A 25,121-nucleotide genomic window follows, 5' to 3' on the forward strand; every position below is an offset into this window, starting at 1 on the left:
TTGAATTAAATTCTTCTGCTTGTAAGAAAAAGATAAAATTTGTTTGTATTCTAAGTTACTATTCCCTTGTTGGAAGGCAAAAGTTTCTGGTCCGTTCCCAGCCGGGAGTCACCACCGAAAAGAAAAGAAGACAGCTGCCTGGAAGTTATGAGTTTTATTGAAGAAAGAAAGAACGGGAAGGATGAGACACAGCTCACAGGTCTGCAGCACACATATACAGTTTGGTTTTCCCTTTTAGACAGTTTTTCTTGCTCCAGGCTATTGGGTAAATTTGGATTTTACAAAAGTTCTTTTATTCTGGATGATTGCTCTGATCTTGATTCTCTTGTCTTCATGAAGAAAATGAACAAAATCCGGTGCCTTGTCCTTGGCCTAATCCTATCATAAAACATGAGGAGGGTGTTTTCCTGTTTGGGCGCTTATATAAAGGTGTCTGCTCTATGTAAATAGTCATGATGTTTGTGTTATCTTGGAATTGGATTTTGTGTTTTTGTTAATCTAACTGGTCATTGCTGGATTCGGGGTTTTCCCCAACTTTGTTACCCTTTTCCTAATCCTGTCATCTCATGTTTCTTTTGTGACCGAGTGTAACCTTTTCCTGGCTACATGTGTGGTTTTCTCTGGCTATGGCTCCTGGCTGCGTGTTTATTAATTCTGAACTGGGGCAAAATAATAGATGTCAATTATTTTCGCCCCTCAGTATCGTTGGGTGCCTCGTCTGGGTATACTTGAAAGTCCTGGTCTATCTGGATCATCATGAGGGCTGCTTGGCGATGTTTGTTTGTTCTTTGTGGGGTTTGAGCGGGCTAGACAAGGGGGAATGCAATGACAGAGACAACACATGAGGGCTCCTATGACACAGGCTGTGACGATTCCTGCCAGGAGTATGTCTATTGCTGCGCGATTCTCCAAGGTGGCCTCTCTAACTTGTCGCAGCTCTCTGTTCAAGGCAGCCAGCGCTTGGGATGTCGAATTTAAACCTTTTGCTAGGGTGCATGCCAGGCTATTCAAATTTCTGGAGTTTCGCACTGTTAGCCCTGGCACTCCCACTAGTGATACTGCCAATGAAACATATTCAGCTTTTGTCAGTAGGGATACTTCAGATTCGCAGTCTGGGTCTAGGGAGTGAAAGGCCCTTCTGTACTGCCTCTGTAGGAAAGGCATGAGCATGGTTAACTTTCCCAGGGTGCATGGCCCCCCTGTGGAGTTGGCCGGTATATATGGATAGGCTTGCAATCCACATAGCATAAACCATCCATGGGGTAGCCTCACGTAGCTATAGGAGTGGGGAATGTTTTCTGTGTGGTTGCATTTGAGGTCGGTGTTGTTTAGGCTAGTGCAGCCTACCTCTCCTTGGGCTCGGCATCCCTCAACCCTAAAACACCAGGGTGAAAATGAGACGGCTGCTATGTGTAGAGTGTACATGTCTAAGTTTTTAGTCTTAGTGACGTTTCCCCAATCATAGATGGTTGAATATGATGGTGTGATGGGAATGTGTCTAAGCTTAATGTCGTCGTGAATGGCTTGGGGTCCCACTACCACCCCTATGAGGCATGTTTTTAAGATATCTTTCACTGATCTCCCACTCTCTAGGCAGAAGTCTCTGGTGTTAAGCACTTCCTTTGCTAGGTATTCCCAGATGTTTCCTTTTTCTGGGATGAGGTTTCGTTCTAAAAATGCAGTTACTTGAGTTACAGTTAACATTATACAACAACAAAAAACATTTATCACAATATTTCCTTTTCCCATTTTAAGCTAACCACAACCACCCCACCCCACCCCTTTTTTAAAAGGTAAAATTAGAAGGATTAAGATTTAAGCAATGAGTCTTTTAGGTTGGTTTACTGTTCCTCCTTGTGGAAGAAAGCCTCCAAAGTCCACTGTTGAGTATCTGGGTTCCCTTTTATCTTAATCGGTGGGATGTCAGCACTGTGGTCTATGACAGTGGCCTTGACGTGAGTCCAATGAATCCAGAAGTCCTTTTCTGCAACCTTCATGGCTGTTTGTGTAGTCAACAGGATTTGGTAGGGTCTTGTCCACCTGGGTTGTAGTGATGTTGTTCTGGTGAAGTGTTTGATCCACGCCCAGCTGCCCGGTTCGTATAGGTGCAGGTTTTCCTCCAGGGGTAGCGTCTGGGTCAGGGCACTCTGTGTCCACAGAGTCTGTAGTCTCTTATGCAGGGCTGAAAGATAAGAGCATAACACCATATCCCCCCTTTCTAAGCTTAGGGATTGTGGATCTAGACCTTTTAAAGTATCAAGTGACTTTCCAAAAAGTATCTCAAATGAGAAGAGTTCAATATCTCGCCGTGGCCTAGTCCTGATGTAAAACAGTCGATGGGCAATACTTTTGGCCATGAGAGATGCATTTCCTGGCAAAGTTTTCCCAGCAGAGTCTTAACCTCCCTATTAGATCATTCATTTCCTCCTGAGGAAGAGGGCGAATAACGACAGTGAAGGTTCTGGGTAATACCTAGAGCTTGGAATATGTGGTTTAAGACTTGTGCTACAAAATGTTTTTCCCTATCCATGTCCTGGACTGTAGGCACCCCGAAACTTGGTATTATGTCTTTGATGAGGTGCCTAGCCATCTCTTAAAGCTGTAGCATGGCAGCAGGGACGGCCTCTACCCAGTGTGTGAGCTGATCCTGGCATACAAGGGCATACTGGTATCCATCTGCTTTGGGTAGTTGTATGTAGTCCATTTGTATTCTTTCGAATGGTCTCTGTGCCCAAGGCCTACCGCCTTCATGAATACTTTTCCTAGATATACTGTTATTGGCCTGGCATTTCTGGCAGGTGCTAGTCAATCTAGTGGCTTCACTATATATCCCTGGCGCATGCCATACTCTTCTGGTGGCGTCTACTATTGCTTGTGTCCCACAGTGAGCTTTTGAGTGTAGCCTCTGGCAGATTAACCATAAGAGGCATTGTGGGGCTATTGGCTTACCATCCGGGGCCCTCCAGAACCCTTCCCTAAAAACTGCACCCAATGTCTCCTCCCATATTTCTGTTTCTCCGCTTTCCAGGAAATTGGAATAAGGGATGGTTGGGGTGGCTTTTATTGTTGCTGCTGCTATACTACGAGGGAGGGGTTCGGTTGCTGCCCATTTTGCCATTACATCGGCATATCTGTTGCCTTTTGTGGTCAAGGAGTCATCCATTCGGTGTGTTTTACAGTGGATGACTGCTATGGACTTTGGTAATTGAATGGCTTTTAGCAGTTCGGAGACCAAAGTAGTGTGGGCTATGCGTTGCCCAGCTGATGTGAGAAACTCCTGTTGTTTCTATAGGGTTCCTGTGGCATGGCAGAGTCCAAAAGCATTCTTGGAGTCGGTGTAAATGTTTGCAGGCTGGTCCCTGGCGGCTTCACAAGCCTTTGTTAACGCTATTAGTTCAGCCGCCTGAGCGCTATGGGAGGGGGAGATAGGGGAAGCCCAAACAATTTCATATAGGGAAACAACGGCGGCTCCTGCTACCCTTTTCCTGTTATGCATATAAGACGAGCTGTCTGTGAGCCAAGGTGGCGCAGTGGTTAAATGCAGCACTGCAGGCTACTGCTAGATCAGCAGGTCAGCGGTTCAAATCTCACCGGCTCAGGGTTGACTCAGCCTTCCATCCTTCCGAGGTGGGTAAAATGAGGACCCAGATTGTTGGGGGCAATATGCTGACTCTCTGTAAACCGCTTAGAGAGGCCTGAAAGGCCTATGAAGCGGTATATACCGTATATACTCAAGTATAGGCCGACCCGAATATAAGCCGAGGCACCTAATTTTACCACAAAAAACTGGAAAAGTTATTGACTCGAGTATAAGCCTAGGGTGGGAAATGCAGCAGCTACCGATAAATTTCAAAAATAAAAATAGATACCAATAATGCCATTGCCCATTGAATAACATATACAGCCTGCCTGTGCCCATTAAATATACAGTAGCCATTGTAAAAATTTGCTCTGCATAACAAATTATTATCACACAATACCGGTGTATTCAATGAAATACTTCACTCACCTCATGATGCTGATGTCCCGCTGTGATGATGATGTCCCACCTCCTATGACACACGGCACAGTGATTCCTATCATTGGATCACTGTACCAGAGGAGGTGGGACATCGCTATGTGGCTGCTTGCCATAACAAGGAGGAGGTGGGACATCGTTGCAGAGCGGCAGGAGGGGGAGGAAGGGGAATCGTAAGATAGCCCTGCATTACATTAGAACGTGAGGAGGGGGGATGGTGCGGTGCACGCTGCGCGGCAAACTGACACAGAGGGAGGGGAAACTCAGGGGCGCTGGGCCATTCACGAGCGTCACCCAGCGGCATGGCCCCGCCCCTTTTTCTCCTCCATTTCGGGCAAATTTTTCACTGACTCGAGTATAAGCCGAGGCGGCTTTTTTCAGCTCAAAAAGTGGGCTGAAAAACTAGGCTTATACTTGAGTATATACAGTAAGTCTACTGCTATTACTATTGCTATTGCTGTGTATAGTTCCATGTCCGGGTTTAGAAGTGGAATATCGGTTAGATCGGGTCGCGGGGATATAGCATCGTGAACCAGGTGGAGACAGTCGTGTAAGTTGTCCCCTTGTTCTGCAGGAGGTAAGGTGGCTGGGTTCAGAGTTGTACATCTTTCAAATCTTATGTGATCTGTTGTAAATAATTCAGCCTCTTATCATGCCACTGCTCTTAGGCATGGTACGGCCCCCTTAGCTACCGGGTCTAGGGTTACCTGACGCTACTCCTGTCTTTTCATGAATAAATAATGTAAAAGGTTTTTTGTAGTCTGGAAGTCCGAGTACTGGGGCTGAGGCTAATGTCTGCCTGATTTTTTTTAGAGTTTGGTCTAAGGAGTTGGTCCATTTGATGGGATCGGGCATAGCCTTTTCCATTAATTGTATTAAAGGTCTAGCCAATTCCCCGAATGACAGAATCCATGGGCGGCAGAAGCCCCGTACGCCCTGTAGGGCTCTGACTTGCCTTTTCGTTTGTGGAGGTTTCATATTTAAAATAGTCTGTACTCTGCTGGGTGCCAGTTTCCTTATTCCTGGTGCTATAATGTAACCCAAATAGGTCACCTCTTGTTTTAGATACTGTAATTTGGTGGGTGACGCTTTGTGCCCCCTATCTGCTAAGGTTTCCAGGAGGTGTATTGTGTCCATTTTACAGGCCTGCTTCATTTCAGATGCCAACAACAAATCGCCCACATATTGTACTAAGGTCGAGTTGTGTGGCAATGGTATGGAAGAGAGATCTGCGTTTAAGATCTGGGAGAATAAAGTGGGTGACTCCGTGTAGCCTTGTGACAAGCGAGTCCATGTGTACTGTTGGTCTTCCCAAGTGAAGGCAAAAAGGTATTTGGAAGCCTGGTCTACCAGGATACTAAAAAAAGCAGAAGACAGGTCTATGACTGTAAAATATTGTGCCGAAGCCGGGAACTCCGTGACTATGGTTGCAGGATTGGGTACTAACGGAGCCCGGGGTATCACATGGTTTTTGACCAGCCGCAGGTCATGCACAAATCTGAAGATAGGGTTCCCCTCCTGGTCTACCTTTTGTTTCTTTACTGGGAAGATAGGAGTGTTACATGGAGAGGTGCACTTGCGGACGACCCCTTGTTCTAGATAAGCCTTTATTAGATTCCTTATGGGCTCAATGGCCTCAGCCTGAATTTTATATTATGGGGCGTAAGGCGGGGCTTTGGGTTTCACTGTGATTTTTACCGGGGAGGCTCCTCTTAACAGCCCTACTTCCGTGGCGTCCCAGCCCATAGAGAAGAGGGTAGACTGCTTAGGTCGTCGTGCAGGGAGGTGGCCTCTCTAACTACCATATGGATGTTCCTTGTCAGGATGTCTAGTAGAAAGCCATCCTTTCCACATTTAATAGTGGCCCCCATTTTACACAGGAGATCTCTGCCCAGTAGGGACAGAGGAGATTGAGTACAGATTGTGAAGGAATGCTTTAGGGCCAGCGGACCTACATCAACTGATTTTTTTTTTTGTGAAATCTACTGGGATAGTCCTCCCTCCTACCCCCATTATTTCATCGCGGACCCCTGGAGCAATTGAGTTTCTAGTTGGGGTGTTGTTATTAGTGAGGATGTGGCTCCTGTGTTCACTAGGCACTCATATTGCTTTCCCCAGAGGGATATCATGGGCTCCCCTTCAGGGCCGTTCCTTAAAGGAATGGCAAATCCACAAAAGATGGCCGAAAAGTCTGTCATTTCGTCCCCTAGTCATAAGGGAGACTGATCCCTGTCCCTCCCTTAGTCCCACGGGTGTCTGTAGTTCTGCCTCCATTCACCCCGGTTACTTGGGCGAGCCCTTGGCAGAGGTGCTCTAGGTTGGGCTCGGCGTGGGTGGTTTGCCGGGTTTTAGCAATAGCAATAGCAATAGCAGTTAGACTTATATACCGCTTCATAGGGCTTTCAGCCCTCTCTAAGCAGTTTACAGAGTCAGCATATCGCCCCCACAGTCTGGGTCCTCATTTCACCCACCTCGGAAGGACGGAAGGCTGAGTCAACCTTGAGCCGGAGAGATTTGAACCACTGAACTGCAGATAGCAGTCAGCTGAAGTGGCCTGCAGTACTGCACTCTAACCACTGCACCACCTCAGCTCTTCTTTTGTCTACAATCTCATTTTATGTGTCCTTCCACCCTGCACTGCAGACAGTGGGTCCACCGCTCTTGGGGTCTTCCCTCCCAATCACATTGCCGGCATTTATGCCAGTGTGATGGGGTGGCGGGGGTGGGTATGCACTGGGTCTGGAGTTTAGAGCAGCAAAAATTTGCAGTTCCTCCTGCCTCTCCTCTCTCCTCTTTCTCTCCCTTTCCCTCTCTTTCCTTTCTTCCCTCCATTCTTTCTCCTCCTCCTTCAGCCTATCCCTTTGCTCATACACGAAGTTCGCGATCCTGCGCAACTCTGAGATTTCTAATGCAGACCAGTTTGAGACAGCTCGCTGAAAATGCTCACGGATGTCATTGGCTGATTGATTGACAAACGCCGAGACCAATATTCTTTGATCTTTCTGACAGTGGAGGTCTGGGTGGGCATATGTGGCGGCCGCTTTCGACAACCGTACCAGAAGGCATCAGGATTTTCCACTTCTCTCTGTGTAACCCTTTGAAATTCGGCCCAGTTAAGGGGCTTCCTCCCTATTTCCTCTAGGGCCTCTATTAAGTTTTTCTTCACCCTACTGTATTTATCCCAGTGGTTTGCATCATTATAATCCCAGTCTAGATGATGTAGGGGCCAAGCAACCCTTGGCCATTCTACTTGCCCTGGCGCAGCTATGATGGGTCATTTGGCAATTAGCTCAGTTGTTTCAAATAGTTTGAGAAGTTCAAACTAGGTCATGTCTCCCCATGAGGGGTTGTGGCTTTCCACTATGGACCTTATGGTTTGTATCACTGCTTGAGGATCTGCCCTGAATGTGGGGGTGTCCCTTTTCCAGATTACTAGGTCTGAGGCTGAAAACGGGGTATGTGTCAGTAGTACATACTCTAACTGTCCCCTATTCTTCCCTGGTACTGGTTTACTTAATGGGGGGGGGCATGAAATGTACTCCTGTTTCTTCCTTCTCAGAGTGTTTATCTGTTTTCACTATAGGCTTCTCTACCCGGGGTTCTTTAAGTCTAGCTAGCTCAGCCCAGCCGTACCAGTAGGGTAAGTGGCTGGGTTTAATCCTAGGTCTAAAGGTTTTCAGCATTTTAAAGTTGAATGAACCGCTCTTTGGCCAAATTGGTCTCCCAGTTTCATCCTTGAGTAATGCCCATTCTCTACTTATCTGTTTTGCTTTCCTTTTTTTCATTCTGGCCAGGACAGGCATCTGCTTTTCGTCCCAGGCTCCCAACAGCTCCCCTAGGAGGGTTTCCATGGCCGCCTGTGAGCTACCGCTTCCCATGATCCCACTCAGATGTGGGGCTCACTTCGTCCTAGCCGGGCTTGCCGCTTCATATTCCCCTCTTCAAAATTCGCGTCATTAGAGGACCTTTTCGCGCCCTTTTAAAGGAACTTTTCTCATCCTTCACAGGGACTCTTTTCGCGCCCTTCAGGGGGACTTTTCGTGTTCCTCACCGCGGGAACCTTCTTTCACGCCCTTACTCACAGGGACTTTTTAACAGTTTTCAAGTCTTGGGGAGAGACTCGGGAGGACCAGCCGCACAGCTACCCCAGAGGGGTCCTGTCATCAGCGGGTATGCGCACTTCCTCTTTTCCTTACCTTACCTTTTTCTATGCTTTATCTACAATTTACAATTTTCCTGGGATTTGTTTTTCTTTTTCCCACCCGCATCGTTACCTTTCAACAATATTTTTCCACTCATTGCCCGCTCGGCTACTTCGGTATCCCTTTCGCGAATCGGTTTCCACACTCCGACAAGAACCTCCCCCCTTGCTTTCTCAATCCTGCCGGTCACTGCCCTTTTGGACTAGGAGCAGGCTGAGGTGCCGCTGAGGGTTAAGTGGAGGAGGTGGATTCTGATCGCTACTTGTGGATCTGAGCCTTCTAACACCCATGCACGTACACACTCTTTTACTCCCCGTGTTACCTTTACTAAAGAAACATTTTGGAGCAGTACTCACCTCCTTTCAGGCAGCTGTAGAGTTCAAACTCCGGATCTCACTTTACTACCTTTTTTAGCTGCACCGGGTCCGTGGAAGTCCTTTTGCAGACGAAAACATCTACAGCCGGCAGAAGAAAGATTCCTCGGGCCCGGCTTGGTGGTTGGGTGACCTGAGAGTCCCTTCGTGGTCGCCAATTGTTGGAAGGCAAAGGTTTCCGGTCTGTTCCCAGCCGGGAATCACTACTGACGCTAAAAGAAAGTTTCGTGAAGACAGCTGCCTGGAAGTTATGAGTTTTATTGAAGAAAGAAAGAACGGGAAGGATGAGTCACAGCTCCGTCGTTCCCGGGTCTGCAGCACGCATATACAGTTTGGTTTTGCCTTTTAGACAGTTTTTCTTGCTCCAGACTATTGGGTAAATTTGGATTTTACAAAAGTTCTTTTATTCTGGATGATTGCTCTGATCTTGATTCCCTTGTCTTCGGATTTTGTTCATCCGGTGCCTTGTCCTTGGGCTAATCCTATCATAAAACATGAGGAGGGTGTTTTCCTGTTTGGGCGCTTATACAAAGGTGTCTGCTCTATGTAAATAGTCATGATGTTTGTGTTATCTTGGAATTGGATTTTGTGTTTTTGTTAATCTAACTGGTCATTGCTGGATTCGGGGTTTTCCCCAACTTTGTTACCCTTTTCCTAATCCTATTATCTCATGTTTCTTTTGTGACCGAGTGTAACCTTTTCCTGGCTACATGTGTGGTTTTCTCTGGCTATGGCTCCTGGCTGCGTGTTTATTAATTTTTTCTGTACATGCCTTCTGGGTTATTTCTGTTACCTTACTACACCCTGATTAGCCACAAATTTAACCAAAAGAGAACTTAAGCCTAACGAATCCCCATGATGTTATCCAATATGTGACTACTATTGAGTAACTGGAAACAATGATCACATGATTAACATTTATGCTAGTGAATAATTACAAAATCCAAACAAGTATAATTGCATTTCCATTCCATTCATGAAACAGAAATGTTTTTATTAAGAGGCATTAGAAATACATAAAATATTTATATATCTACCAGTAGTTACATGTCAATTTTATTTCTATTTCATACACTTCTTTCAAATCATACATTTTATTTCTAAGATATAATATCTGACGTTTCTAAAGTTTAAGTATAATGGGAATCAATTGATTAGTTACCTTATACAAATTTTTAAAGAAACAAAGTAAATCCTAATGAATCATGCTAGAGTTTGTTTTGTAATATGGACATCCTTATAAAAATATATGGATGTGCAATCCCATATTAAAAGATAGTATCCCCTTCTCTGTTATATAAACATGGACTGCATAACATGCATACATTGTACGTTTAACACATAAGATTAAAATACTGTTTATTGAGGGTTAAGATCCTTCTTCTCCCTTGGAATAGACTTCAAATCAGAGCTTTGAGCTTCATTTTACAGAATCTTAATATTATGGATTTTTCCTTCCACCAGATCATAACAATATGTTCCTTTGCCCTCTTGTGCCACAGCAGGTTTGCTTGCTAGCTTGGATTATTCAGGCAGGAAACTCAAGATAACTATGGTATTTTGGATGGCAACAGTTGCCCTTTCATCTCTTGTCACTGTCCATCTGTTTATAGTGTCTTTCTGCAGAGCAGTCCCGATATCCCTCTCCCACCCCCCTCCCACCCTTCTTTGCTTTCACTTAGCCTTTGCTCAGCCAATATAGCTGTGTCCTTCTGCTACCTGGGAACAGCTCCCCTTTTACGACTGAGTTAACTCAGCAACATATTATGATCCTCCATGTAAATCTAAAGCATTACATTAGATGGCCAGATTTCATATCATGAAGACATTAGGGGCTATAAATTTCAAATTCTCTATGAACCCAACTCGATGTCAAGTAATTATTTAGACCACTCTCAATCAAATATATTAGAATTACAACTACTAAGTTTCTAAGAAAGCATAGGGATACACTGGAAAGTCCAAAGCTTTTCTTTTCTTTGAATAGATTTGATTTATTGGATACTAGAGAGCTGTAAAAGGCAGAACAATGATTTGGTACAATCAACTAAATGACCAGGGCCAGAATTTTCCTTCTTTGTTTTTCTAGATTTTGAGGGATTTGGTTATTGTTGATATTATTTTTGCTTAGGGGTATTAAACCTAAAATAAGAGTATATATTTCTTTGCTTAACTTTATTAAATTAACAAAATAATAATAATAATAATTCAAACAGACAGACATCTGACACTTAACCCCCCAGATTTATCATTTAAAAAGAGGGGGAGTCCGGATAGTGAATATAATTATATCTGGAGACAGTCAGAAGAGAAGAGAAAGAACTGGATAAAATCACAAAATACAAATAGAACAACTATGGCAAAAAGCAGAAATAGTATCAATACAGAAGTAATATAAGCCTTGGGTGGACTCCCAAAATATATGGAGCACCACTTGAACACTGTCAGCATTGACAAAATTACCATCAGTCAATTGCAAAAGGCAGCTTTATTTGGAACTGCTTATATCCTGCAACAATACCTTTAATATTATAAAAAAGGCATCTTTCTCCTAGGTCCATGGGAAGAACATCAGTAGTGGATAAAAATGACAAATCCAGTCTAACCAACTAGCTGAGTGTGCAACCAACCACAATTATCATTATTATTTGTTTTGTAGGAAGTTATCACCCAGCCCTCTCCCAGAAAAATGAAATATCCTAGGAAATATTGAAAAGGCAGAATATTATGTTTCCCTGGATGTGAAAAAGGAGAAACATTTTAAAGAGAAACTTCCTGCAGCTTCCTGCCTCCCCCCTTTTGTCAATGGGTCATTAAGATGCCAAGCCAGTCTATGCACATAACAAAGACCCCATCAACTCCAGGGTGATGGAATCAAGGCGTGCTAGTATAAGCCCTTCACCCAACCAACCACATGGCATCTGAGAATTCAACTAAACCTGGACTCAGCCTAGAGAGTTGCCCCTGCATGGCCCCATGTGAGTCTGACAACCAATCAGAATACATTTCTTGCATAGGAACAGAAGGCAGATGTGTGGGGCCGAACAGATTATAAAAAGCCCTGCAAGCCCCTTCCTCGACCCTTCTTCTTCTTCTTCTTCTTCTTCTTCTTCTTCTTCTTCTTCTTCTTCTTCTTCTTCTTCTTCTTCTTCTTCTTCTTCTTCTCTCAACACCTGGAAGCATGTGATCACCTTTTTCCCCAAGACCTCAAGCTATGTGGTCCTGTCCACCATTAAACCATATTTTCTAAGCAGCCTCCATGTTTCCAGTGTCTTTTTCCCCACTTGGAACTGAACCCAGATGGACATTTCTTCCAACAGTTTCTCATTGCTTTGCTTCTGGAACTTGGAAGATCCAAGTCCTGGGCAGTGGAAGGAATTGAGGGTTTCCAAAAAGGAAGCTCAGTGGATCAGATATTAAATAAATCCATGCCTGGATTAGATATGGAATTAAAAGATGTAAAATATATCTTAAAATTCTAACAATATATTTTAAATATTGAATGTGTACATATGCTTTTTCTATAGGAATTTTATGAAGGATTACAATAATAAAAACTAATACAAACTGGAAAAAAAGATATAAAAGATGCAGAAAATAAAAAAGTGAGAAAGAAAGCCCACTCTCAGATTGAAACTCTTACTCTAAACTCATCCAATAAAGACAGTCCCTTTCCTTTAATTGTTCATTAGGTTTCCTTCTTTTCTCATTGGGAAGGAGACCAAATGATGAATCCCCAACCCCAACTGTTTGCATAATCCTACAACTAATTACCCCATGAATAGGAGGAGGAGAAACCAGCAAGCTAACCCCAATTTTACTGGCTTTTTACAGGCTTTTTCATCTATTAGGGCCAGGAACTAACTATTCTATAAACAGAAAGGGAAGAAGAAAGCTGTCACAACTGGCACCATGTTGTTTTTACTCTTCTAAACAAGGAGTACACTACATTGTACACAATGTACATAACAACAATGCATTGTTGTTGGCCATATCTGTCCTACAGAAATAAGAACTATTTGAAATAATATTTTGTGCAGCAACTAATCTCTTGCATTAATTTATATCCCTTCAGGATATGTTTCTTGGGCGATTTCTCAGTCTCTGTTCATAAAGACTGCTTTGTCCATTATACAACTAATCTATAAATGTATGAGCTCTTAAAGCTGATGTAATTCTTTTCCCTAACACCCCTGCTCTTTTCATCTGGAACAGAAGATGTCGCCAGGAAGAGGTTTTTAGATATATATTCTTCAAAGTACCCTAGTTCTTTGTGACACAGCTACAAAGATGAACTGTCTCTTACAGAAGCAGTGTGGACCAAAGACAATTTAATCAGACGTAGGAGTCATTATGAAATAAAGAATGAGATACATGAACATTCACTGCAAATAATAACAATAATAATGATAAAATTGCAGCATGTGGTAGTATGTAAAATTGTTCCCCTCTATCTCAATTCCCCTTCTCTATCCCTCAGCTCCAATGTTCATTTCAGCTTCCAACTGAAGAGGTCAAAACTGGCTTCAGTCAGGTCAGCTTCAGGGTTGACAATAATACTGGTAAAATGCAGAGTGTTTAGAGGCCCGAATTATTATCAACATTTGGATAAACTCATACTGGATAAGGAGTTGGAAAAGAATTGCAACTGTGTTATTGTATATGTTGACTGCAATGAGAATTGTACATGCACAGAAATGAAAGATACATCAATCTGCGCAACAGAAGAAAGGATGAAAGGAGTGATGGAACAAAATTCGCAAAACTGACTTTTAATTTTTTTAAAAAAATCCAGTTTTGTTTCTACTTGGAAACTGTTTCTGGCTTTGTGCTGAGGACAGAAAAAAATAACTCTTAGGCTTGGTTTTGCTGATTAATATAGTCTATAGAAATGACTAATGCTTGCTAAGTTGCTAAAGTAAAAAGTTGAAGCTGTAATTCTGTTGTGTACTTTATGGTATTTAATAAATGTTGGGAGTCTGGTTTTTCCCCCCTCCTGTACCTAAGGTACATCTTTCTTTCCCCTTTCTTTCCCTTCTCCTTTTTCCTATACTTTTATTTTCATTTTTATTTTATATTATGGTAATTTTAATAAATCTCTTTAAAGATGGATAAATCCAGAGATAGAAAATATGCTCAATGATTTGTTTGACTCTGAAATTGCTCAACCTTTGAATTTCAGAAAGCTTTTCTGACAGGTGGTAATGAAATAAAGTCTTAACCATATAAGCAGCAACCCAACATTCGAATGCGAATCAAGCTTCAGGTTAGTACAAAAGACCAATTTCTGATTTAAATAGAGCAACAAAAGTGGGAACTAATGTTGAGATCCTGTGGGAAAACCTGACCAATCAAAGCTGATCACGCTGATCATTCTAACTAGAATTATTTTGATATACAAGAAATTGTACTTCGATGTCTTACTGATTGAGGAATGATGAAATGTTTGCCTTAAAAGAAATAAAACTTTTGAAAACATATTACATCAAAGCTGATCACTCTGATAGTTTCTATTGAAGGGCTCACTTGAAAGCAACAAAGCACAAGGACATAGGAAGAGAATAAATTAGTAAATGTTCTCTTAGAAATCAGAAAATATGCATTGGATATTTCACAGCACGCTAGGTAATAACCCAGAAATCCAGAGCAGCATTGCACAAAGCTGAACAAGTCATAAAAGAAGTGACACCAACTGTTAAGGGTTTTCTCCCCACTTTCATAACATAGTTTGTAGACTTTTTGATCAGAGGAAGACAGTTTAACCACCATACTTTTTTTTGGGGGGGGGGTTATAGTTTTCAATGATCAGTAGTAAAGCCAGAGGTTGTTATGAGTGTGCTATATTACAAATATTTTCCTATGTATGCATAACTAGACTTTTTAAACAAAAACTATGATGGAACAATTTGCTTCAATATGATTTTTCTGTGAATCAAGAGACAATTTGCATGTATAAGTGGGAACATATCTGCAGCTTCTTTTCATCCCCTTAGAGACAATGCAGTTATTAGGCAAAAGTAGAGTATTGTAATACAAGGGATGCAGTGGCTCAGTGGCTAAAATCCTGAGCTCGTCAATCAAAAAGATTGGCAGTTTGGTGATGTGAATCCCAAGTGCTGCGTAATGGAGTGAGCTCCGCTTACTTGTCCCAGTTTCTGCCAACCTAGCAGTTCGAAAGCATGTAAAAATGCAAGTAGAAAAATAGGGACCCCTTTGGTTTGAAGGTAACATCGTTCCGTGCTCCTTCGGTGTTTAGTCATGCCGGCCACATGACTATGGAGATGTCTTCACACAGCACTGGCTCTTCAGCTTTGAAACAGAGATGAGCACCGCCCCCTAGAGCCAGGAACAACTAACACATATGTGTGAGGGGAACCTTTACCTTAGAGTATTGTAACACTTTTACACAGCGGGGTAACACAGGTTACAAATGGTTCTTCCAGATATTTACTGCAAGGTGCTTCACTTTCTCTGGCCTCCTCTCTCCCACTTCCATCCCCCCTCTCTTAAACACACATACAGAGGCACATATGTACATTTCATGTTCTGCTGCAAGAAACTATAACATTTGAACAGTTTCTCCTATAAAGATGATTTTCACCTGAAAATATGTCTAACTTATGGAAGACCACATGCTGAATCAGGCAGGATTGAATTGGGAGGGGGAAAGCTAAAAAATAGTATTTTGGACCTCCTTTCTTTTTCTGATTATTACTTTCATTTTTTACTTCCTCTTCAAGCAGTAAACCAATAGGAGGAAAAGAATAGTCTGAACTACTCGCAGGAGGTTCAGATTAGGCCAAAGCAATTGTGAAAAATGTACTCATTCCTATTCATATATATCCTCACCACAATCTGTGAGAAAAGTTACATTAAGACGTAGTGCTTTGCCCAACACCTCTTTGCCAAGTTTATGAATGACTGGAGGTTGACCCCAAGGTTATCTAGGTTCAAATCCAATATTCTATTACATTACAAGACACAGTAAATGCCTATCAGAGATTATTACTAAGATTAGGAACATGGTACTTTTGGTCACACACCAGCTTTTCATCACGGTATGAAATAGGAAGCTGGGCTGATGGATGTGGACAGTCTGTAGCGGATAGAAATGTTGATGAAAGCATCAAAAATGGCTGTCTACAAAAAGCTGCAGCTGCCTGCCTTATATTATGTTTTTAGTATAACTTTTATTAAAGATGTTTAAATGAGTAAAAGATGTACGTACGAAAATACAGAGAATGAAATAAAAATATAGTTCAAATCACGACAACCTCTTAGAACCTCCAATAGAAAAATTATTCAAAAAATATTCTTTGTGTCCACAAGATTATACTTACTTGCTCTAGTATCAAGGCAACTCTAATGTAAAAAGTTGCCAGTCTGAATAAGGGCTGAAAGGATCTACAGGAAGTCCTCATTTACCAACCATTTGACTTTTGCTTTCGCGCTGCAGGGGCAATCACGTTGCTTTTGATGTGTAGAAGATCAAATATCTTAGCTTCTTGAAATCTCTCTTCAATCTCTGCCCTGAAGGAACAGGGGAAGAGTTAAACAAAAGAGTTTGCCTGCTCTACAGAAATCACTTACTTTGCCCCATCCCCTACTGTCAGAGCAAAGAGATTGGAGAGAAATGCTTGAAGCTAAAATTCCCTTATTTACTGCTGTGGACTTCCTTCTAGCTTCTTGAAGATTTTTTTACATATTTATCGGAGACTGAAGAAATTCCTCTTCTCTTCCCAACCTAACATGCAACTTTTAAGCCTTTTCTTCTTAAGCATTTTCAAACCGTATTGCTGCAATCTTAAAAAAAAAAACCTCTCCTACCTGAGAAAGAAGGAATTGGAAAATCTCCTTTTGCTGAATGTAAGTATTTTTCCTTCAATAAGAAGTCGATTAAACATTTGAGTCTATTTGGCATGAGGAACTGGGAGGTGGGAGTGACCCTCACAAAAACACCCCTTAAAGATATTTTTCAATAATAACAGAAGAGATGGGAGACATTATTTTATTATAAGTAAACTAAGGACAACTTCAGCTGCAGTGGGGGGGTTCTAATTTTTTTTCTACCGGTTTGCTCGTGTGTGTGCACTCACGCGCAACACTTCTGCGCATGCGTAGAAGTGACTGGGCGGGTGGGCACAGCCTCCTGCCGCTGCTACTACTGGTTCGCCCTACTACCGGCAGCAACCCACCTCTGTTAGGCTGTCTCGCCCATAGGGTGAAGATGAAATGAATACAATATCAAACAGACACAGCAGAAAAAAATAAATAAACGGAGACATGTTTAAGTCATGCATTATTAGGTGCAAACGGGGACATGGTCTCTATGTTGCCAATGTAAAGAACAGGCCATACCCTGCAGGGTGTAACTTAGCTAGGTGAATCATCTTGTACTTGTTTTAGAAGCACTTTGTGGCAATAAATCTATTTTCAGAGAGATAGTAACGTGCTGTACTTTTGTGAGTTGTTCAGTGAATATCCTTATTTGGATGAAAAAGTGTGTAGTCCTTGATTTACAACCACAATTGGGATTGAAAATTCAAGTCGTTGAGTGAAGCTAAAGTAGAAGATTAAGTGGGCAAGAACGCCCCGACGCTTTATCCATGCAACAGGGGATTGATTATCTTATCTACCTGACTAGGTCAAGCCAGGAAATTGGCTTGGCTGATATCCTGGCTGATAAAGTATAAAAACCTGTAACCAACTGCCCTTCGGGGTTCAGATTCTGCTTGAGCTGCTGAACCTTGCACAATAAACCTTTCCCTTCAACAAAGAGCTGGTTTGGTCTCATTTCTGCAACATTTCTGGCGACACACGAAGGGACTGCCAGGCAATCTTTCACTCCAGAAAACAAGGCCCTGCGTCGATGAAGGAATCCAAGCCCCGGGTACCTCAGGCGCCACGAGGCTCTTTGCTTCAGAGGAATGGGGAAAGGACGCCTTCCGCCGCCGAGGGCTCCTCTAGTCAGTCCAAGGACCCTTTGTATGAAAAGGGAAAAGAGAGAATCTGAACGAATCCTGGCCAGGACGAGAGGATGAGGAAAACCTGCTGGCAGGCAAGTATAATATAGTGTTGTGTACCTACTCCACTTGAGAGTAGAAGAGGGTGCCTGATCACCACCCTGGACTCGGGACATCGATCCTAAAGAAGTCCATGTTAAATTGTGAGGGAGGTTAACCCACTGCAGTTCCTGTTGAGTGACCGTCGAGTGGCACCGCGGGTCAATGGTAGTGTTTTTAGAACATGGGTGGGAGAGGGAGTGTCCCAAGGACACATCTCCAGTGTATGTTGAAGAATTTTAAAAGGGCATATGGTGGAGATTATGAGGACCCCCCAGCAACCCCGTCTAAGTTGAGGAAGCTTTGTGAATCGGAATGGCCCACTTTTGGTTAGGGTGGCTGTTGTGGCCCAGCAGGAGCCGTTGGAGCTGCCAACAGATTCCGATAGCAAGGGACCCTATGAGTTGGCTCTGGAAGATGTGGAGGACCCTGGGTAGGGTTCAGACTCTGAGCAGGGAGCAGAGAGGCTGGTTGGCCACCAGGAGGCGCCTGAGGCATGGAGCAATGGTGAAAGCCAAAGGGAATTTGTCCCTGACATCTGGCCCTGGAGCAGTGCTGAAGACGTCAGGCCCTGGAGCAGTGGGGAGGAGCTAAGGGAGTTGGTCCTGGACACCAGGCAGAGACAGGCTGATAAGCGCCGGCAGCAATTACGGAGACATAGAAGATAATTGGGCCCAGGTGGTTGTGATTAGGCTCCTCCCAAGAGAGTATGTAAGAAGAGACTTTGGGAGGAGACCTTTTGCAGGACACAACCGTTATACTAAAGCTGGAGAAGCTCTTGTGTGTATTTCTTATCTGTGGAAGTCTGGGTTGCTGCCAAAGTCTTGTCTATGAGTTAATTACTGTGAGTAAATTGGCTAACAGTAATCTTGTGTCGACGTGACTCACCGTACGGAGGGGGGTCAGAACAGGTGGCCATCAGAAGGGACCCTAGATCCCCGAATTATAAGCCTAGTTCATCAAGTCATAACTGCCCCAGAGATTGGCTATCCAGATCAATATCAATATATTGATCAATGGCAAATTGCAGTCGGAAAATGTCCCGATTGGCTTAAAAAGTGCAAAGTTGAAATGCTGAAAGTATGTATAAATCGCACCCTAGAATCTGCCCAGAGGAAGAAAATTTTACTCACAACAAAGGGGGCAGCCATGATCTTAACAGGAAGGCAGGAGGAAGACAAGTGTCCCCACGTTACGTCTCCCGCTACCCCCCAATATATCAGCCACCCCCAATAATGGAAGTGCCGATCCTGAAGGAAGACCCAGTCAGGCCAAAACAGAAAGGGGCATCAGCCCCACTGAAGACAGAGGCTGAGTCCGGCGCAGGTCTAGAATCCCCAATTTCAGGAAGGACTAGAAGTAAGGCAGACCAAATCACCTTAGCTCCACTTAGGCAGGTGGATCAAAGGGTCTTAAATGCACAAAACCAAAGCCAATTGGTGTCAATTTTCCAATATACTCCATTCACTACGACTGATCTCCTTAATTGGAAACAGCACTATGATCTGTTTTCCCCAAAACCAAGGGAGGTGATCGAGCTGGTTCAAACCATCATCCAGACCCATCTCCCGACTTGGGTGATATTGGCCAGCTGTTAGGGAGATTGTTCAGAGATAGAATGATCAATATCCTGGCTGATAAAGTATAAAAACCTATAACCAACTGCCCTTTGGGGTTCAGATTCTGCTTGAGCTTTCGCTGCTGAACCTTGCGCAATAAACCTTTCCCTCTGACAAAGAGCTGGTTTGGTCTCATTTCTGCAACACAGCAGTTATTAAGCAAGACATTATGTGATTGCTTCACTCAGTGACTGAAATCCCAGCATTACTGGTTGTGTTCATTAAGCTATCTTGCAGGTCATTAAGTAGACAGTCCCGAGTAAGAAGTGTGCAGTGTCTCAAAGGGTGGGGGAGACTCTGGGAGGTGAACAGCAGTGTGTGTATCTCTCCACTCAGAATCTTAAAAAGACATGTCTGCCAAAATCCAAGCAGAATTTACAATTGTCAACTGTTTCTCATCTCAATTGCTCACTCACCTTTTTTTTTCTTTTTTTGCCTACCTCAAATTGACATTTTACCTTTATTCTCCAAACTTCCATTTCATTATTCTCTTATCTTTCACAAAAAAGCCTCAGGATAATTTGAAACAAAGAATATAAAGATAATAAAATATTAACAAAAGAAGCAGCAGTATAGAATGAAAGCAACAAATAACAGAGAAAACAGCGGGCAAATAGAAAAAAAAAAGGAAAGCTGATTAAAAGCAGCCTGTAGAGTTTTCAAATAGTTCAGAAATGACAAAAGTTGTTAAATATGTCAAAACTTTACTGGGTTCTCTAAATGAGAGCTGAAAGTCTTCAATATCACCTTGGAGAGAGATGGTGTATCATTTGGATTCCAGCAGAGAAAATCCACCATTTATTTATTATGCATTATGCCACTCCCATAGTTATCAATCTCAAAATGGTTCCCAAAGAATACTTAAAATTAAACTATAAACAGTTCATGTTTTAAAAGTGAGGAAGAGAAGATGAAAAATGAGATGAAAGGCAAAGGCAGCATTGATATAGGGAAGGTTTATGTCAAGAGGCAAATCATTAAAATAAGCTTAATGTGTAAACTCTGGCTGCACCTGCCTGACAATGCCCAGATTGGAAGCTAAGAAGAACTAGATCTGTTTAGCACTACTGTACATAGGATTCCTCTGTAAATATCAACCCTGAAGACTATGGTGGGAAGTTGAAAAAACACAATGGGCAATGTCTTCTGTACCGTTTCCAAGGAAACAATATGGACATGCCCCTGCAGTCAAGCTTCACTAGAAATACTTTCAAAAGATAAGATGTCTCATGAATCTTGAGAGGCAGAATATTTGATTTGCTAGTGGTTTCCATATGCTTTCCAGAGGAAGCCACACAATGCACTCACATTTGTTCAGGAAACATTTTAGAGGTAAACCCAGCACCTGAGTTACAACCTGAGATAGCATGGTACAAACAATCCAATAATACAGCAGCTTTAAAAACACCAACAAGAAAAGGAGAGAGTCCAAGTCCCCCACTATGCCCAGAGATTTCTAATTCAGAGATTGTGACCTACTACATATGATAGTGGCATACATGATTGGTAAACTCGGCTAATGTTCTGTTGGGAATGGCTTGCATCCTTTAAGTTTCTCATGTAGCAGAGCTCATAATGTGACTTGGATATTACTACAGATGGATTATTATGCCTATGATGACCCTCTCCAAGGTTGGCATGCGTGCCAAAGCACACATCACTGCAGCTGAAATCTCATCCCCAGATCATATCTGTCTATAACCTTTCAAAATCCAATCCTAAATTCACCTCGTGTGACACTGCTGCTAGACAGCCCATGACATTTTACATCAGAAATGTAGTTCCTTAATAATTTTACATCAGAAATGTAGTTCCTTAATTTTGTTCCTATCATGTTCGCTAGGATTTTTCTCCAGTTCTTACAGTATTAGATAATCAAGAATTACCTAAAGTGTCTTAAACATACTTTTAGGCACTAAGCAAACAGAAACAAATATTTGAAAGTAGCTGGATATATGAGAAGCATTAAATCAGCTATGCAGTTTATCGACATTTCCAAATAAAGTACCAATAGTTTCTTATCTCTTAATTGAAAGAGATAGCTGGGCAACTGTTAATAAAATAATCTACTATCAAACAATTATGAGCTTCCATTCTCTGAATTATAGAATTAATTTACAAATTTGTATGTGATTATTTTAAAAGCACTTCTAATTTGTAGCTCTCATCTGAATAAATGATTTGTAGAGGTAATTGCTACATCATAAAAAGGAAATTATCTAAAAGTGAAGGATGATAAAAAGGGATGGTGAGACTTTAATTCTGCAATTAACAGCTTCCTGTCTGAGGGTTACTAACTTGTGGGAGGCCTTGGTAGTTCTCCAGTAACCTGAGAGTGATTCTCCTGCAAATAAAAGTCAAAAGAAGGACCGTGAAAGCTAAGAGTAATCCACAGCAGGGGTAAAGGCAGATGGAGTTCTGTTGGCATAAGGATAGCCAAACCATTTAGGAATAGGAACTCCAAAATCAAGCCCATTGCAAAAACAAGCCATTTTGTATCTTTAACAAAAAAACCCTCTAGGAACATGGTTGTGACATTTAATAAATTTAGATTTAAAAAATTGGAAAACACCCCTCTAGTTATTGAGAAGCAGTAGTGAAAATGAAATTATAGTACAGAACATCTAAAAATAGACCTGGAGATGATGATTTGGTAAGACTAAAGGAAGTCTGGACATAGATGATATCAATATTTTAAAAACACTTTCCTTATAAGGGCATATATAATTGAAATGCAAGAAATACAGGGAAGGACCAAAGGAATTATTAGAATGCTTTTATTTAAAAATAGCTTGATAAGCAAGCTTTTGTCCACAGAATCACCAGGAGCTGGATCCAACTCAATAGTACACAATTATGCAATTTACTTATAAGTAAACCCCATAGATCACAATGAATAGATACTGCTAAGCTGTTTCTTTAAACGATGTTTATTGAATAAAATCTTAGTTGAATGGTTTTGTCCATCACAGAAAAACCACACACTCTTTTATAAACTTAATTGTCTGAGTTCACACAACCCACTATACTATGACTTAATAGCATCATATATGAATTCAGTCGGATTCTCTCTCAGAAGACTACTATTATTGGTACAAATAAATATTGAAAACGTTACAAGATAATAAGACTGAATAATATTCTTATCTAATATTTGATCATTGTTCATAAGATTTAAAATGTGAATTATCAACTATAGGGCATCATGGATGCAGTGACATTTCAATGAATCTCGATATTATCCGCTTGCAGTGCTCTGCACTAAAGGATGTTAACATTTACCGTCTGTATTATGTTTATTATTTATTATGTACATTATTAGGTACATATATATCCTTTGATGGGAAGGTAACAGCTTTGTGTGTTTAGTCATGCTGCCCACATGACCACGGAGACAAAGGCAACAGTGGTGGCTCTTCAGCTTTGAAACGGAGATGAAGACCGCCCCCTAGAGTCAGGAACAACTAGCACATATGTGCGAGGGGAACCTTTACTTTTTTATATCCAGTTCAGGCAGAACTGATCTCTGTTACTCTTTCTTGGACAGCACTGACTCGGGTATTGTCTGATAGAAGAGATTCAGTGATCTACATAGTCAATAAACAAAGAATATATTGGGAAGAAAAGCCAGTGCAGTAGGAAAACAACTAGTAGTAGGGCTTTAAGTATGCATCCGTCTTCATATCAATATGTTATGGACTATAACAAACACATTTCTAATAAAAATATTTGACACTATCCAAAAAAGTAGGACACTTTAACATGTTTTATTTATTTTAAGGTTTATCTCCTGTCCTTCTTTATGAAGAAAACCAGAGTATTATTTTAAAAAAAAATAATAATCCAAGTACTTCAAATCTGAGCACAAAATACTGTTGCTCCCCGATTGAATCGAAGTGCTATCCAGTGGTCCATCACTGAAAATAATACTGCTTTCACATCCGCTATTCCCCATTGCTGACTTCTATTTTGGCTCTACTGCTTTGACTATCCACTATATAACAAAGAATATTTGTTACAATCCAATGTTGCAATATAATGACAACTCGCGGAGAGACGGCGTCTCTTGGCTGGTAAGCAGCTACTGCCGGTCACAAGAATCCAGAGCGTCTGTTCTCTGCCGGAAAGGGTTCCGGGACGTGCCAACCTTTATGGTTTCCATAGAAACAAGGCCTCTGCCGTCGAGACGGCCCTGCTTCGCTTTGAAGAGAATAATCTGTTGGGAGGTGGTGATTAAGAGAAGGGAACTCTTTAAAGGAATTCGTCCCCGCTCAGCTCTGAGGACCTTTCAGTTGGAGGGGCGTTGACTTTGTTCACCGGCCTCCCTTTAATCAAAGGTTGGTGTTTTGCATTTAATTTGCAGTATCTCTCACTGTGCTCTTTTACAGTTGCCTTTGGCATCAGTGTCCCACTGTAATAAAACCATAGCTTTTCCTGGATGGAGAAAACTCTGGATCCTGGAAACTTGTATATAATGTCAGTCTTCCTCCTACCCTGTAATAAATGTGTAATTTCCCGTGTGTTATTTGTATCTGTGAAGTCTCTTTCAGTATTGCTGCCTTATAGTGTTTGTTTTTTGTTATTAATATTTAGGAGAAAGTTTTGCTGTGTCTGTGTGTGTATATATACTTTCTCTTATCCTTTCAAATATTTTACCCATTTCCTTTTTAACTTAGGTCACTTTGACTATAATTTCTGACAACTGGTAGTTCATTTTCTCAACTTTTGAGGGAGGAAATGCTCAGGCTGTAATGTAGTATAAACTTAAAATAAACCTTAGGTAGTTTTACAAAGAAAATCCCTCAAACATAACTCCCAAATCGGGAAAAGTATCAGCTTATTTCACTTACATACCACTTAGCAAAACTCACTTAACAAATTTCTTCCTTAACAACATAAACTTTGGGCTCAACTGTGGTCGTAAGTTGAGGACTACCTGTACTCTTCCTATTTTTCCCACAAAAACTCTGTGAGGTAGGCTGAGCTGAGAGTGACTGGCCCAAAGTCACCCAGCCAGTTTACAAGGTGGTACTAGAACTCATATGCTCCTGGTTTCGAGACCTGCACCTTAGCCACTAGATCAAACTGGCTATAATGTTGATTCTTAACCAACAATATCTGTTCAGCAGCAAAACAACAACAACAACAACAAATAACAACTCAGTTAAATTGACCACTAAAGTAGAATTGAGTTGTAGAATTTAAGAAATATTGTTTTGAAAGTTGCTTTTGTCATCTTGGTAATAAATGTAGAGATCATGCTACAACAAAAATTATATTTTTAAAGTATCAGCTGTGACAGTGGTTTTCTGGCAAAAAGTTACATGGTGTTGGAGGATTGGGCCTATTGTGATGGCTTGAAAATGACAAATGCTTAATAGAGCACTGATTTTATTAGTACAGCTTTCATATGTTTTAGTATGGCAGGATCCCATTTTGATTTCTTTTTTTTTTTAATAAATTTTTTTAATTTTTTTGTTACATAAACAACACATGCCCACAACAGTGGGGGGGGGAACAAGACAGAGGGGAAAAAAACACAAGTATATGTTATAAAAAAGTATATCAGCTGGTTACAACAAGTTTTTGTGCATCTCTTCCATTAATTCATATTAATTCAAATATCTTAACTCAAATGTTTATCATATTAACATCATCATACCTCCACTTTTAGTTGACTACAGTTGTTTAAACATCCTTCATCCTTAACTATACCAAAGATTTAATCCATAACCACATGCTAGCATTTCATTTACTTGTTTATAAAATCCTCCATTAACATCAAATCCTCATATCCTGTTTTAGCTAAACATCCATAATATTTAATACCAAAAATTCCATCCTCC

The 25,121-nt window shown here is 41.5% G+C and overlaps 1 protein-coding gene across 3 annotated transcripts in view; it reads left to right on the forward strand.

Moving 5' to 3' along the window:
* Positions 1–145: 145 nt before the first annotated feature.
* The window catches only part of CCDC57 (coiled-coil domain containing 57), a 106,524-nt gene continuing 81,548 nt past the window's right edge, over positions 146–25,121 (forward strand). For 2 of the 3 annotated variants that reach the window (XM_087710059.1, XM_087710060.1), the window contains exon 1: positions 23,444–23,612. The gene's annotated coding sequence lies outside the window, so the exon portion shown is untranslated. Of the gene's footprint in view, positions 200–13,776; positions 13,861–23,443; positions 23,613–25,121 lie in introns of those variants that run through there. The other variant, XM_087710061.1, reaches the window with a different exon arrangement.

The sequence above is a fragment of the Thamnophis sirtalis genome, unplaced genomic scaffold (assembly GCF_051295495.1).
Source record: "Thamnophis sirtalis isolate CommonGarterSnake01/CBP01778 unplaced genomic scaffold, rThaSir2_p1.2 scaffold_3, whole genome shotgun sequence".
Lineage (NCBI taxonomy): Eukaryota > Metazoa > Chordata > Lepidosauria > Squamata > Natricidae > Thamnophis > Thamnophis sirtalis.